Source organism: Lissotriton vulgaris, chromosome 4_1 (genome assembly GCF_964263255.1).
Source record: "Lissotriton vulgaris chromosome 4_1, aLisVul1.2, whole genome shotgun sequence".
Lineage (NCBI taxonomy): Eukaryota > Metazoa > Chordata > Amphibia > Caudata > Salamandridae > Lissotriton > Lissotriton vulgaris.
Genome location: NC_141691.1, coordinates 13,147,662 through 13,162,211, shown reverse-complemented (window position 1 = coordinate 13,162,211; position 14,550 = coordinate 13,147,662).

The window sequence follows — 14,550 nt, the reverse complement described above, 5'->3', positions numbered from 1 at the left end:
ACTAGGTCAGCTAACAGAGAAGAGCTTCCGTCACCTAAGTCGGTGTCCTCTTCTTCCTGTGTGGATTCACGTAATTTGTAATCTGGTGGTATGAAGTGCTGATTCATCTTGATCATTGTTAACCTCTCCACATTTTTGGGCGAGAGGCGGGACTTTTTTTAAGTGACAATGGCACCAGAAGCACTGAAAACTCATTCCGAAGACACGCTTGTGAGTGGGCAAGACAAATAATTTATAGCCAGCCTGCTGAGCAGTGGCCAGTGAGGCCTTTTCCCATAACAATACACCAATGGGTCACAATCAATGTAGACCTCTGTTGGGTCATCCAGATAGGCCTGCACCATCCACTCAAGGGCCTCCCTGGGTGGTGCTCCACTTTGCGTACCATGTGTTTCCTTTGCATCAACACTGGAGCGAGCAAACCCTTGCCAAGTTATCCAAACCGCTTCCGACAATATCATGGCTGGGCCTGGTGCAGGTGATTATGACGAGGATACTGTTGCTGCCGTCGGTAACGGCTGTGAGGGAAAGTGACTGCCTTCAGCCACAGAAGTGGACCTTGACGCCTGAAGGCCTGCTGCTTCAGTAGTACTTGTGGTGTTTCCTTCAATTTCCTGCCACTCTTTTTCTAACCGAGTGGCTGGCACAGCTAACCAATGTTTGTACTTTGAAACATCTTCTTCATCAAAAGGAATGAATACTTTTCTGGTCGGTGCCTGTTTGTACCGTGGATCCAGAATAGTGGCACAAATGTAATGTTTTTCTGAATGTATTTTTTTAAGCCTTTCATTGACAAGTAGGCAGCTTAATAAGCTCTCCGCCAACTGATATGCGTCTTGTTTGTGAACATCAGCTCGGAACGTTAAAGACATCACCTTCAGTTGTTGCTCTAGCATGAACAACAATGGGATAGCTTTGCCCAATCTACAGTCCTTCCTGCTGACTGCACGGGTGAAGACCTCAAAAGTTTGAAGCATGTCTGTCAGGCTTTTAACTAGGTCCCATTCCTCCGGCTCTAGCCTCATGTCTTTCTTAGCAGCAGACCATATGTTAATGCTAGTGGCATACTCATTGATTACCAAGTACTGCTCAAACAGACGTTCAAGCATGTAGAAGGTTGAGTTCCAACGTGTTGCCACGTCAGGTTGAGTCCTTTGACTGGCACTCCACGGCTACGTTGAATGATCCTCATCTTCTTCCGGGCCTTAAAAGAATGGCTGAAATGTGTGCAGATTCTTCAGCAAGTGGGCAGTAACTTGCTGACTGTGTTTTCGCTTTTCAAGAAATCTTGAACAATAATGTTAAAGCAGTGCACCAAACACAGCACTCTGAAGTAGCCACCATCATGCATGGCCTTAACTATATTACTGCTATTATCTTTGGAAGCATAACCAATCATGCGACTTCTTGGCACCAGCCATTTAGAGACCTTACTCTTAAACTCATCCAAAATGTTTATTGCAGTATGAGATTTCTCCATGGCAAACATGGCTTCTGTTGCATGTTTCCGACTCGCTTGAAAAATTGTGGCATGGCCAACACCTGTAGACATCTCTTCTCTAACGCCTGCAAAAGAGACCCAGTGTGCAGTGATGCACATGTAATCCACGGCTTGGCAACTGGTCCACATGTCTATTGTCAGCTAGATAGTGTGAACAGCCCTCTTCTGCAAAGCTGACCCAATCACCTCCAGGACATCTTCATGTAGTGCTGGAACCGCAACTCTGGCAAAATAGGGCCAGCTAGGAACCTTCCATTTAGGGCAGACTGTTGCCACAATTTCTAGAAAACCCACCCCTTCCACGTAAGAAAAAGGAAGAAGGTCCAGTGCTAGCATATTACCCAGCTTTGCGTTATACAGACGTGCCATTGGGTGGTTGCGTTCAAATGGCACCTCCGACCAAAACATGCCTTTAATGGTGGTCTGGACCATTTTCATATGTTATGATGATGATCCAGACTTCTTCAACCCAGTTAGGCTCATTAATGTACTTTTTCGCATTGGTGTCTCTCCCAGACTCTTAGTGTGCCTCATACATGTTGCTAGGGTAGAGGGTGTGGGCGTTAGCACTGCAGTGCTGCTGCCAGGGGTACTGGGTGTACCAGAAAAAATGTCTGTCGCTTCTTCACTTCCCCCCTGCACGATCAGCCCCTCATCATGAGCAGATACAATATGAATGGATACATTTGGATTTGTTGCACTTTTGGCTTCCCGGATCTTTCTTATATGCACCTCCCAAATGATAGTGTGGTGTTTTTGGAGATGACCTCTCTGGCCTCCGGTACCATAGTTAGTACCAAGCGTACCCTGACTAACTACAGTTTTACAAATCGAACAAACGACCATATTTTTTCGCCTTTTTGCTAACACTAAAGAAGTCCCAAACTGGGGTCTGAAGATGTCTGCTGGTGGTGGAGGTGCTACTTTCAATGACAGATGAAGTGGAGAATGGGCGTGGCTGTTGAGCACTTACAGCACCACTACTTGAGGTAATGGAGGTCGAGCTGGATGGAGGTCCCTGTCGGCCCTTCTTATGAGAAAATATGGAAGTTGTAGGCCGTGTTGGTGTAGTAGTTAACTGCATTGGTGGTGGTACCAGTGCCACGCTGCCCACATCACGCTCAGCAGCAATTTGGAATAGGGTCAAAATGTCTGTCTGCTGCGTGCCTGCTGGGCCTTAAGTGACGACAGTGATGACTGGGTCGCCGTTAGACTGTTCATCAGCAGCAGAATACACCACTTCTTGTTCGTCGCCATCACCCATAAGTGGAAGCCTTGCGGGAACCTTCCTTTTAGGCTTAGCTACCTTTGTCGGCTCATGGCGTGCCTCTCTCTCATACTGCATTGGTGGGTTCCAATCAACATCAAGATCATCAGAAGTAAGGGGGCTTGAAGAACAACTTGTAGTAGCCCTCCTTGACCTTTTTCTTGCTGGGGATCTGGATGACTATGGATCATCATCAGGAGGAGTGGCTTCCTTGGATGATACCTCTGCTTGAATCTCGATTTCCTGATGCGCCCCTACTTCTGGAGGAACAAGCATTGTGGGCAGTTGTGCTGCTCCTTGCGCTTCTAGTTTCGCCTCTCCGAGATGCCTGCCATATCCAGTCCTTTATTAAATACTATTCCTGTTACTAACATTGATGAAGTGACATATGCAGATCCTGCTGATTTATCTATGTCCGATTTACATGCTCGTTTGGCTAACCAGTCCAGATTCTCTTTTGACTCTGATTCGGAACTTTCAAAGAAACCATCGACTATTGCAAAATATGCCACGTTGTTTAAAAAACATTTTTTAATTCCACCTTGGACATACATTTGGCTGATACTATTTTCATTTTATCTTTTTATGTCAATTGGTTTTGTGTTTTATTTTTTCCGCCTGATCGATGGCCATTATGTGAAAGAAAGAACAGGAATTCGGTACCTTAATGGAACATTGGCCCCTCTTTCCTCCTCACATTCAGCACACAGACTAAAGAGAGACTTACATTCAGTAGAGATTACTGCTTGGCCTGTCCTTGACGGGATTGTGTGGGATGCGGTTAGGTTTCAGATACATGGCCCCACAGAAGTTATTAATGTTCCTAATGTGCTTAGAGTAAACATGGGAGATTTGATTAAGCAAAATATTCGTTCTGATGATTGGGATCTTCAGGCCGTAGAAGCATTGTTCTCTGATTTGAAATATTATGCGGCCTTTGATGATGAGGATTTATATTTAGATTCTGTCAATTATGGTGATTTGTTTTGTTACCAACATTATGGAAATCATTTCTTACACAAGACAAGTTCCAGGAGGGTTCCTGTGAATTACACTCAGTGGGAACATTGCCCTGCTCCTTTACAGGGGAGCTCAAGTACATTTCTGGGAAAATTCTCTTACTTTACAGATTTTAATCAATCAAATCCTGAGTCGTTTTATTTTAAAGTGAACCAGAAATTCATGCCCAAAGTTAGACTAACTGATACAAAATTGCTGTATTCAAAGTCCTTTCTAGAAAGGTTATCTGTGGATGGCTATGAGTTATGGAAGGATGCTATTGACCTTAAATCGGTTTGGGGTACCAAAGATTGGCAGGTACAAGGCACTGAGGCTTTGCATCGTGCATGTCTCATCCCGAATCACATGTTGTTTTTAAATTCTACTATTTCCCAAACAACATGTTTTGGATTGGCTACATCTAAAAAATTAAATACCCCTACTATCCCTGATTTGGAAGAATATTCAGGTTGGAGTAATTTCACTACATTATCCATCAGTGGGATACAAGCACTTTTGCAGAATTCCTCCTTTAATATTTCCAGTTTTGATCCAGATGGGTGGCTTTTGTGGCAAAGAAGCTCTGATTCTTGCCAACGTCGTTTTTTGGGTTTGTCTGAAGGTTTTACACACATCAGGCCAGAACCCAGGTTTGAAACAGATCACACTGTTACAACATATTCAGTAGGCAAATTGTGTCAGAACTGGTTACAACATTCCACTTTAGCTGCAGTTAAACTGCATCTGTCCCAGTTGAATGAGAATATAGAGCTAAATGATTTTCTAAAAGGCCCGACTAGGGGTAGGTCTAAACGCTTTATTTATGCTGTTTACAATGAAATTTGGAAATTTTCACAGGTTGAAGCAGCTAAACGCCTGAGGGCTATTGATCAAGCAAATTTGGAAAAAGTGCTTGCAGTGGTCGATAACAGTATTAACATGCTTTCTTCCAGAATTTACACATTGGATAATATTGTTTCTTCTGTTGTTGATATTGTACATGATGAAGTGTCCACGTTATACCATGGTCAAAATCAATTGCGTTCTGTAATGCAGTTTGCCTGGACTCTACAGACAATTAAGGCTGGTCGAGTTCCCTGGACCTCATTGAACGTTTCATCCCTTTTCGCCCCTTTTAATCTTACTGAAAAACAGCGCATGCTTTCAATGCGTGATGCATCATTTTCTATGTTACATATTGAGAAGCTAGAATCCTTGCCTTTTTCTGTTGCTGAAACCACTACTGCCACGTGGCTTATTCATGGTTTAATTACATTACCATTTCCTTTATATAAATTTACTAACTGTATGCGGTATATTGCTATAGGACGATATGAACCACTAGGCAATGCATTCCTACATGAGGCATGGTCATTACCATACACATACAGATGTCTGAAGGATGGGAAAGAAGTGAATCTTAATGGTGAGGAATGCACACAGTCACCTGACCATTCATTAATATGCAGACACATTCAGTTACACGGTTCTTGTAATCAGGACCGCCCAAATTTAGCATGTGTTTTAAAAGGCACTCCAGTTCCAGCAGTGGTTCCCACATTCACATTATTAGCTAATGGTAGTTATTTGCTTTTAAACAACGAATTATGTTGTGGTTTATTAATTGGTGTGGCTTATGTGGTAACTGTATCAGAGCGTGTGGTGTGCTGCAAGAATGTTCTATACCCACCCACGCATGGGTCTTTAGATGTCTCCATCTGGCCACGGATTCCAACCTTGGAAGCAAAATTCAATGGTTTAAGCAGAATAAGGGCCCTTTTGTCTCAAAAACAAGTGACCCTGAGTTTGGCCCGGGAAACTTATGTCCTTCACATAGCCAACACCCGCACAGAGGTGCAGGCGCTTTTAAATACTGATTTGCCGTTTCATTTCTGCGAGCTGGTACACCAGATTTTTAATGCTTCTTCAACGACTGGGCTTGCACATTTTTTCAAGTTAGTAAGCAGTGGCCTCGTGACTACGTTTGAAAAAGTTTTTGGTATCATTCCCACGTTTTTCCACACTATTTTTTCGAGTTTGTTTGGTGGACTACCTGTGTTGCTGGCTGTAGCCGCAGGCATTCTGTTGGTGTTTTTCTTCATAAAACATGGATGCCCATCCTGCGCAAGACGCCGTTCAACGCCTCCTGACACTGTGCCGTAATCGGATTCTCAATTACTATGGAACATTGCCGCTTGCAGCATTAAGCACGGCCTATAGATTGTCATTTCGGTTCACCGACTTCACGTGTGTCCAACCTGTGTTTCACTGCCTGAGCTGCGAGTTCGATTGGGCCATTGATTTGTGCCTATGCTTGAGGACTGCTCCTGACGTCGATTTTGATCAACTAATGTGTCCCGTGGTGGCTCATGAGCTGATCTGTTCTGGCAAAAGAGTTATGGCCTTGGCAGCGATAAATGGAGTTTTGGGCCAATGGGAGATCTCTGCAGCGGCGGATGCCTTTCTGACACACAGCGATCTGGTGAACCCACCGAGTTGTCCTCTGGCGTTACAGGAGGATCCGATGCTGGAGGAGCACGTATGTTCTTTCCCATTGCTGAATTGGATTGCAGAACTATTTTCGGATGATGGCAGTGATTTCATACTGGAGGCTGTTGCAACTTTCTTTGCATATACTTTCCATTCATGACATGCCTGGGAGGAGTGCTTTGTTGTGAAATATGACTTTCCCCTCGCTGAATTGGAGAGATGGAGTGTGTTCAGCTGATGGAGAATTCAATCACGTGATGTCGCTGAGGATAACGTCATTGTGGCACATGACTTTGGATATCGGATAAGTGCCTTGTTTTTTCTCTTACAGACATTTGGATTGATGCGGCCTGGTCCTACTTTCATATTTTTGAGACCTGGCGAATAACTTTTGGTTCGAAAGTTTTGTTTTTATTTTTAGACTTGAGGCCACTGTAGGCATTCATACATACTCATTCATACATATTTTTTAGCTTATTTTAGCTCAAGATTATTGAACTTTGCTTTCAATTTTTGTATCTGATTTAGTATTGCCTTTTCCCTTATGTTTGACGGTGCTCGGACCAATGGGGGGGTGTCATATGGATACTTCGTTACATATATTGCGTTAAGTTAGCATGAGTGCATTACATGTTTAAACAGCCTTTTTTCCTTTGGCTTCAGTTTTGCACACGACACATACTTGTTGTTGTCGCCTTCACCCTAGAAGCGGTGAGGTGGTTTATTTGAGAATAATATGTTATTTCTATGCTATCAGCTTTGCCTGGTACACTTGGTACAACTGTCTGCACACTGAGAGCTGCACACTCTAAAATTAACCTAACACAAGGTTGCTGGGAGGCTTGAACCTCGCACCACATTAGACATAACACAAATAATGTTGATGCCAACATTTTGGGCTCTACGCGGGTTTAAGATAGAGTTACACGGAATGAACGTAGACACTTGGTGCTGCGCATGAAGAGAGCTGGTAGCTGTTGATGTGAACTGCTCCTACTGACATTGAGAGGTATGGGGCCGCCCTGCTAAAGCCCGAATGAGACCTTCTTAGATATAAAATAATATGCTAGATAGGGTGCGCGAAATATAGGTGATATAGAATTCTATAGAAATTGCATTATAACATGCTAGCACCTTTTGCTTACTATGGATTAGTGACTATGCTGCTGACTCTGATTTTTATAATCTGCATTTTGGTATTATACAAGATACTGCGTTTGAGAACTTTGCATTGAATAATAAATATTTCAAACTTGCACTTGTGTTCTTTGACTCCCAGTTTTGGTTTGAAATGATTATATAACGAAAGAGTGTTCATGTGTTCCACGACTCCTGAGGTATTCTAAAGATCATGTTCTGGTTTGTCTAAGACATGGATCATTCCATAATGATCCATGAGACACTGTAGCTAGCTAGGTAAGGGGATTTCTGACACTGAGATGAGTTTTTGGATCATCCTAACTCACTGAGGTTCTAGATCTCTATGCACAGTTCTGTGGGAGAACGGAAACCCTGCTACAATACCTCTGCTTGAATCTCGATTTCCTGATGCGCCCCTACTTCTGGAGGAACAAGCATTGTGGGCAGTTGTGCTGCTCCATGCGCTTCTAGTTTCGCCTCTCTGTGCGCCTCTCCTTGCGCCTCTCCATGCGCCTCTCCTTGCGCCTCTCTTTGCGCCTCTACTTGCGCCTCTCCTTGCACATGTACTTGCACTTGTACTAGTTGCACCTGTGGTTGTCTTTGCGGCTGTGGTTGTTGAACACTCGTCAGATGAGTTACACCCTTCGTTGATTGGATGCTACTTTCTTGCGATGAGCCAGCATCACTGGTCGATGGTGATTGAACAATTAAAGTTGCTGCCTCTGCAGCACTCATGGCCTTGGACCTAACTTGGTGTGGTGGCACTGAGCCCAATGAAGCTGGGGTGCTGCTCCCAGCTTGGTCCCCGGCGGACCCCGCTGCTGCAGGCGTAGTTTTTTTTCTCCCCAAAAAGTGTCTGTAGGCACACCAGTCTCCTTGTTAAGTGGGCTTCTTCTGCTCCTTCTTACTGGCAGTGGCACTGGCAACCTTTCTTTAGGCCCATCTTCTTCAGATGTCAGAACAGCAGGCCGCAGTTGCACGAGTTGCAGAGTTGTCTGTGGCTACACATGACGTCACGTGACGTTGTGCTGCACACACCGCAGCAGGACTTCTTCCTGGCACTGATGATGAACGATGACTCATTTGTGGTTCTCTTGTGCACCTAAAAGCAAAGGAAGCCAGAGGAACATCAGTTAAATAAATGTTGCATATGTCCTGCTTCAATTAATATTTGCAACTAGGCATTTATTTTTACAACAGACAAAAAATAAAAATTGCAATTCTAATCAAAAATGGATGTTTACAATAATAGAAGAGACACCCCACAGAAAGACATGGCCCATGCACCACTGAGTACCCTTGGGCACAATGGATAAAAGCAAGGCAAACTGGGTGCAGGCCTGAGCACACTGCTTGGCTTCAAAAATGGCCCCTTGCACCTTGAACCCCACCACATGGCCAGGCCCTGCCTGTACCAGGCCTCAAAATGCCCCCCTCCCACATGGCCAGGCCCCAACACCACCTCAAAAAGTAAAAAAAAAACACAGAAATCACCCCAATCCAATGCCAACCATGCCCTCAGTGATGTTTAAATTCAAGACACCCCCCAGAAAGACTTGGCCCATGCACCACTCAGTACCCCTGGACATAATGGATGAAAGCAAGGCAAACTGGGTGCAGGCCTGAGCACACTGCCTGGCTTCAAAATGGCCCCTAGACCCACACCCACATGGCCAGGGCCTGCCTGTACCAGGCCTCAAAATGGCCCCCACTCACATGGTCAGGCCCCAACAACCCACCAAAAAGCCGAAAAACACACCAAAATCACCACAATCCAATAGCATCCACGCCCTCAATGATGTTTAAATTCAAGACACCCCACAGAAAGACTTGGTCCATGCACCACTCAGTACCCATGGGCCTACTGGCTAGTGTGGCTTTACAGTCACCCCAACATTTAAAAAAATCTACATATAACAGTGTCCTAAAATTCCATGGCATAAATGAGATTTAAGTTCAACCAAACTCACAGAAACAGTTGTATCATGCACCCATGACTAACCATGGGCCTACTGGATACTGTGGCTACACACAATACATTTTTTTCAAAGTTGTGAACAACTTTTAAAATTGTAGTTGCAGCAACTGCAATGCCCCAAACAAAAGACACCAACTTGTAAAATCTCAAATCCAAAAGTGATCCAAACTCCAAAGTCCAAAAAGTCTTCAAATACAAATATCCAGCAGCAGCCACAAAAAGTAATCCTTCCAGCTCCAGATCCAAATGGAAAATGACCAGGACATGGACAAAGCACTGGGAGGAGCCTGCTGGACAGGAACAGGAAGTTGGAGACTCTGGGGCACTTCCTTCCTCCCACCCCCCAAAAATGGACTCCTTGCACAAAAACGTGCAGCCAAATGTCAATCAATGGAGTTATTCTGATCAAAATAATCATTTTCAGAAGGTTTATGCTGCCTGCAGTGGATTTCTTGTGCAGAATTGCAATTTTTGCAAGTTCGGAAAAGCGAGCTGTTCAAATCTCCCCCCAGATGTCAGCTACATGCCGCATCTACGTGTTCACATTTGTTTACTCCCGCAATGCATGATCGCCGGCCCTTATGACGTCCTCGCGTTATCAAAGTCTTGCTTTGCAAGATGGCGGGCTGCGATGACGTACTCGCGGTCGAAAAACTCTTGTACGATCACGCAGCAAAATCCAAAATGGTGCAGCACACGCAAACCGGGAGAAAAACAACTCGGCGTACTCAGAATCACGGTAAGTCAACGCCGCGCGCGCGATATTGTATTTTTCAGGCGCGATCAAGCAAAAAAATCCAACAGCTTGCGAATTTCGGATTTTTGGGCAAATTTGCGTGATTTGCGGAACACGAATTTGCCAAAAATACGCAAATTCCGCGAACTGAATTTACGCCCATACTTAACAATTTGGAACCTACTGTCTTCCAGGAAGGACCACATCCACTGTAGTGCTATCCCATTCAGGCCGCACACTTGTAGGCACTGAAGGAGTACCTTTTTCTTTAGAGGTAACAGTTGCATATTTCTATGCCCTAGAACCGCTCCGCACTGAAAAGGATGCATCTATTAGTTGCAGTATTTGAGGTATTATCAATTTGATGCCCTCTTTTATTCTGTTGGGTGCTGCTGGGTCTGCAGGGGAGCCATATCTGATTTTTAGCGCCATTTCCATGAGCACCGGTGCAGAGGGAGCAAGGAACTCGCTCAAAGGTGGCAGAGTCAGCTGATTGGATTCCTCTCTAGGTTCAATAGGGAAGTTACAGTATTCCTAAGGGAAAAAATTGTATATATTAGATACTTTTTGAAGAAAGAGATCTGCAATTTCATTGCATCACTCTTCAGAGCTGGTAGGTGTTGTGAGTGTTCTCTCAAGAGACGTGATCTCTTTCTTTGTGGCATATAGTTCTTTAGAAGAGTTTTCTGCCATTTTAATTTTCTCTTTGTAGTAAATATGGAGCACCTTTTTTTGAAAAAACAATGATATTAGTTCCATGCTATTTTATAAGCTTCTTTCGATTCTTGAGGGGGGGGAAACATGGCGGCAGCTAGCTAGCTGCCGCGGTACTCCAGGACGAGCTCCTGATAGGACTGCCCCGCTCTGATGGAATGAGGCGATTTGAGGGGGTATAGGTCGTGTGAATATACGATGGTTCGGAATAGGACCCTAGACTGAGAAGTTTTACCTTTTTTCACCCCAGAATTTCATTTGTTGTTTCTCGCTGCGACGCTGGGTATGCAGTGTGGAGTCTCTCCTCCGGAGGTCCCTTTCCGCGCAGTCCGCTCTCTATGCCCATACCTTACAGCTGCGGCTGAGTGTGTTGGTGGACGCCAGGTTTGCCCGGTTGTTTTTGCTCGGAGCTCACGAGCCGTGCAAAGCGACGCCTTGGATCTCACTGGCGTGTTTCCATCGATTTGTTCAACTCCGCAATCCTCTATTTTTATTGAGCTGCAAGAATTCCGGTCTCAACCGAGGCTACAACTCTGGTTAGCCGCGCTGGAGCTGCGGAGGGGCAGGAAGCTGCTGAGCCTGGGGCAGCCGTACCGAGGGTCGACTTTTGCCGCAAATATACGCGGTGCTCCGGTTAAAACGCCGCGTAGGAAGGTACAGTTACAACCTTGCTCATCAACATCAGTTATTGCTACAGTGGAGGGGCTGGACTCTCTTCATGGCGGTAAGACAATTACTTCTACTTCTACTTCTTCTTTAACCCCTATCGTTGTGACATCTGGGTCAGAAGCGGCTGGCAGCACAGCAAACGTGTTGATAAATACCTCTCGCAAGAAGAGGGGGCGCAGGAAGATATTAGCCTTTTCAGAGAGCGAGGGGGAGGCTGAGTTTGCAGAGGCTCCTGAGGTCCCTGGGGTGTTGGCTTGGATAAAAAAATCTTCTTTTCTACACACTGAAGTGAAGTCTAAACAAACTAAGAACAAGACCAAGGCTAAGGGTCCTAAGGCTGCTTTTACCACTGGGTCAAAAATTACCCCATCGCTTTGCTCCTACTTTAAAGTAGTTCCTCAAACATTGCATTTATCGGAGGATCGCACTATGGCTCCTTCTCTGGGTGCCCCTTCCATCTCTTCCCCAGCAATTTCCACTCCCTTATTGATCTCATTAACATGCACTGGGGCAGAGCCTGGGATAGAAGTGGAGCCGGATGCGCTTGTCACCTCTAGTTTTTTGCATGATGGTGATGCGTATCCACAGCCCCTTAAGGGTCCCGATGTAGACCATGAAGTGGGGATGGAATTATCGTCACCCCCAGGAACAGGCGATCAGGGTTTTCCGGAGCTGGGCCTATCTTCTGTTTCAGTGACGGTTCCTGAAGACCTCTCAACAGCTGTACGAGGGGAAGACGCCAATGCCTGCGTAGGGGAATGGGGTAGTGTGGAGAGTGGCAGTGAGCAACTGGTTGGCCTCGCCGTAAATGGTGACACAGTGGTTTGTGGGGGGGGGGGGGCAGTCCATAACAGCAGCTTCCATATTAGGAATGTTTTCTGCCCTCACAATGGAGATACGGAAGGGGTTCACTGAATCCTCCACAAACCAAGCAGAGATAAGAAACTATTGTGAATCACTGGACAACAAGATCGACGGGCTCACTATAAGAACTGGGGTTCTAGAAGAGACGGTAACAGTACTCTCGACTCACTTGGACCAGGCTAAGGTCGATATAGAGAAACTCATAGGGAAGACCAGACACAGTGAAAGGATGGAATTGTTGGAAAACAATGCCAGGCGGGGGAATATCCGCATTCTAAATCTTCCAGAAGGGTCAGAAGGATCTGATATGAAACTATTTATCACTTTACTGTTACAAGATTCTCTAGGCTTAGAGCAGTCAATTGAAGAATTGGCTACGGATAGCCAGAGAGTATATAGGGACCCTTTTAGGCGGAATCCTCAGATGACTAAGCCGCATAAAATTCATGTTAATTTTCACACTTATGTGTTGAAGGAGCAAATTCTTAACCTAGCGTTAAAGCAGAAGTCACTGGCTGGGAAGCGGTTTACTTTATTAATTAGATCTGATCTGTGTAGAGTGACCTTGGAAAAGCAATGGGAATTTGGGAGGCGTTTGGAAGCGTTTAGGAGCCCAGCTTACATTTCCAGCGGCCTTAAAAATTATGCACAACAATAGGATGTTTAACATCAGATCGGTGCAGGCAGCCGATGAGCTTTTGTTGAAGCTGGGCAAAAGAGAGTAAATAGGGTCTGTATTGTGAATGGGAAATGGGAAATTTAAGTCTTTCTGAGCCTCCTTTCAGCAACTAAACCCAGTAGTTTCCCTATTTTTCTTCTCCTCTTTCTCTCTTCCACTTTTTTCCTTTATTCTTTGTCTCAGATAGGTAGCTAGCTAGTGACACATTTAGCCTCATCAAATTTTGATGTTTTTAGGCTTCTTTTCTCCCTCTACGACCTGGAGGTTGTGGCGGGTGCATCTCGGCAGGAGCTTATGGAGGGGTACTATCTACTGGAACATTTTCCGGTTAGATATTACAAGGGTTTTTCAAGGGGAGGGAGGTGGGTAGGGGGGGCACAGGGGAAGGGAAGGGTGGTGGCAAATAAGTAAAAATGTCCTCATTATTCAAATACATGTTAAAGGTGATGGTATTAATTATAAAGTGGGTAATGTCTTAAGTTTGCAACAGGCACTCTTAGTTTCATTCTTTTCTGTTAGTACCGGAGGGGTAGTTTAAAATATATCTCCTGGAATGTTAATGGCCTCCGCACCAAGCCCAGAGCTAATCAAATTATGCAATATTTGAGGGACGCGCAGGTCATTATTCTCCAGGAAACCCATTTAATCCAGACTGAAATAATTGCTCTTATCAAGAGAAACAGGTGGATTGATTTTACAGTATCAACAACGCAAACAACAAATACCAGGGGAGTCTCGGCTCTTTTTAAAAAAGGGGCTAAAGCAAGGCTGTTATCCCAGGCGGTGGACCCATGTGGCAGATGGGCCATTGCGTCAGTTGTCATAGCTGGCTCACAAGAAGAGCATTTTTGAACAAGCAGCGTGGCAGGAAAAGTGAGGAGTGTTTTATGTATGTTAGAGAAGAACAGGTGCATGAAAGGCCGGTGACCGGAGGGCGACCGTGATTTCTTAATACGGCAGACTTAACCATTTGAGGTGAGGATTTGGAGTGTTGATCTCTTCTGTATGGGGAACGTATACCCCTGGTGAAAAGGACTCTCTTTGTGAGTGAGAGTTTGGATAAGACTACAGAGCGGTGCCTCCTGTTTATCCTGAGCCGTGGCCAGACACCGTCTGTCAAAGGATGTTGTATGAGGAAGGATTTCTGTTCACACCGCGAATCGGGTGACTATGGTGGTATCATTTAGATCCATTATATTGTATATGTTTTTGGTATACAATGTTTCCATTGCAGTAGCATTTCAGTAGTAGGTCCTGAAGAAAGCACGGTTAGAGTTAGTTAACCTTGGATGCTGAAACATGTTGACCATGTTAAGATTCAAGATAGTTATTTGTTAATGGACACAGGTATTTCCTGCAATTGCAGCACCGAGCCTATATGACATGCTTTAGCGCATTTTGATCACGTTAAACGCGCTTTTTAAAAAAATGCTTGTTGCCCTTTTTAAAATCATTATTTTATTATTTACATATTTAGCGCTCACTTGCATTATAAATTGGAAACTCACCGCTA